General features: G+C 53.5%; 1 long non-coding RNA gene across 1 annotated transcript; it reads right to left on the bottom strand.

The window, feature by feature from the left end:
- Window positions 1–244: 244 nt before the first annotated feature.
- Window positions 245–1,892, bottom strand: LOC309863165. Its single transcript, XR_014310900.1, has 2 exons — window positions 1,820–1,892; window positions 245–1,178 (listed from the first exon to the last, which is right to left on the bottom strand). It is a non-coding gene; the product is annotated as an uncharacterized lncRNA (long non-coding RNA).
- Window positions 1,893–2,181: the final 289 nt, after the last annotated feature.

Here is a 2,181-nt window from a genome sequence, read left to right as displayed (position 1 = left end):
TGTACTGATGTAAAAGTATGGTCACTAGGTCATCAATACCCAGATAAGAGGGCAGTTACTATTCTCCAGGCCAGTCAGATTCCTGTAGGGAAAAGGAACATGGGCTGGGCTTTGAAGGGTGCATAGTAGTTCCTGCTTTCTCCACACTCAATGAAATAGTTGCAGAAACATCGCTTTTGCACATTAAAAGATGTTTAATATATATGATCTTATATCATATATATTTGTGTTTGCAGACAAAAAATTTATGTCTAGAGGGTTATATTAATTCAAATGAGTTTTAAATTAATAGTAATTATGTAGGAAAATGGATGATTCCTTTTCTTCAAACCTTTTTTTGTGTAAAACAGCAACCATATTTCCCTTCTGGTTAGAAGACATTAAGATAAGGGTGCCTGGGTGGCTCAGTGGGTTAAAGCCTCTGCTTTGGCTGGGATCATGATCCCAGGGTCCTGAGATCAAGCCCCGCAGTGGGCTCTCTGCTCAGCGGGGAGTCCAATTCCTCCTCTCTCTCTCTCTGCCTGCCTCTCTGCCTACTTGTGATCTCTGGCAAATATAAATAAAATCTAGAAGAAAAGAAGAAGGAAGAAGAAGGAGGAGGAGGAGGAGAAGAAGACATTAAGATAATAGACACATCCACAACTCAACCTGTGCTTTTGGTCTTGGAGCTCTAGGAGCAGACTGTCTCTGGATGCCCTGGGAGGTTTGTAGGAAGCCCAAGCTTGTAGGAAAGTGCCAGTTTCAGGCAGCGTGCGAGGGGGTGGATGCCTTCCAGACCAAGGAAATGAAACACCAATGGTGTGGAGGTAGGAAATCATGGAGATCCTGTGTGACCACCGCGAGCCCATCTTCCCCCGAGGGAGAGAGAATGGTGGCAGTGAGGCTGGAAGAATAGGCTGGGGTCTGTAATTGCAGGCAGGGTCTTTTGTCCTCTAACCTCCAGGCTCAGGAGTCTCCAGGGCAGGGTCAGGAGGGCGCAAGCCAATCGCGGAGGCTCTGTTTTTAATCGTGAGAAGGCGCGGCACAGGTGCATCAGAATCCCAAGTCTCTTGACGCCACGCTTGGGTCATCCGGCCCGAGACACCAGGGTGGCCAGATCCCTAAGGAGTTTAAAGATGAAGGGGAAGGACGAAGTTGCGGAGAGGGAGGAGGGAGGACGGATGAATTCCCAACGAGACCTGAGGGGAGAGAGGAGATGGAAACCTGTAGGCACCACGCAGTCTGTGAACGTGCTGTGGACCCACGCGGGGGGCTTCCCCCCCTGCGCAGCCGGGTGCACGGGGGGCGCAGGAAAGGGGGGAAAGCTCCAGTCACAACAGCAGAAGCCAAGGACGTGGCTCCAACTAGCCTGTGTGTCGCCACCCAGCCTCCGTGGGGAGGAGGCCCCGCCCTGCCCGGAATGGTTTCCGCGGGATCGGATCCGCATCCGGACCGACCCGGGACTGTAGCCACCCGCTTGGAGACGCGAGCCTGCGTCCCGCGACTTATGGCGATGGCGAGTTGTTCTCCAGAATGGCCGCTGGGTGGCGCTGTCGGCAAGAACGGAGGGTGCCCCGGGCTCCGCGGAGGCTGGCGCGACTTCTGACCTGAGACTTGACCGCCCCCCGCCCCCACGTCCCCACCCCCTGCCCAGCTCTGCCTGGCCTGGGTCGGCGAAAACCGAGGTTCCGTGACTTCAAGGGGCCACCTGCGCGCCTGAGTTAGGAACAAGCGCAAACCTGGGCCGCCAGCTCTTGGCTGATTTCGCAATGTGGCTCCAGGAGAGGGTCCGTGTAACCTACTCTGATGACAGGGCAGGGGTGCTGGCTGGCCATTTTACCATGGTGGAGGCTGGCCTCCGGAGGTTACAGGACTTGCTCGAGTTTCTTTGCTTCCCCAGTCCAGTAGGCACCGTTGTTTCTCTTTCTGTTGTTTTGTGAACAGTGCTTGATTGTGCAATAAATCAACAGGGAACAGAGCGAAGGGAAGATCGGTTTGTTAAAAACAAACCACAGGCTCCAAATGGTATCACTTAAACCAAGTTCCCAAACCGGGGCTTGATACCTAATCTAATTGCAGCGTCAGCCTACCCCGGAAATGCTGTCTCAACCAGCCCGTGAGGAACTTTTCCAACAGCGCCAATGAGCCCACCGCACGAGCCCTCTGTCCCCTAAAGAAAGGTGAGCTAATCTGCATGAAGAG

This window comes from Mustela nivalis, assembly GCF_964662115.1.
Source record: "Mustela nivalis genome assembly, chromosome: 4".
In the NCBI taxonomy this organism is placed as follows: Eukaryota; Metazoa; Chordata; class Mammalia; order Carnivora; family Mustelidae; genus Mustela; species Mustela nivalis.
The sequence above is the reverse complement of the archived record's forward strand: the minus strand, read 5'-3'. Positions and strand labels throughout refer to the sequence as shown.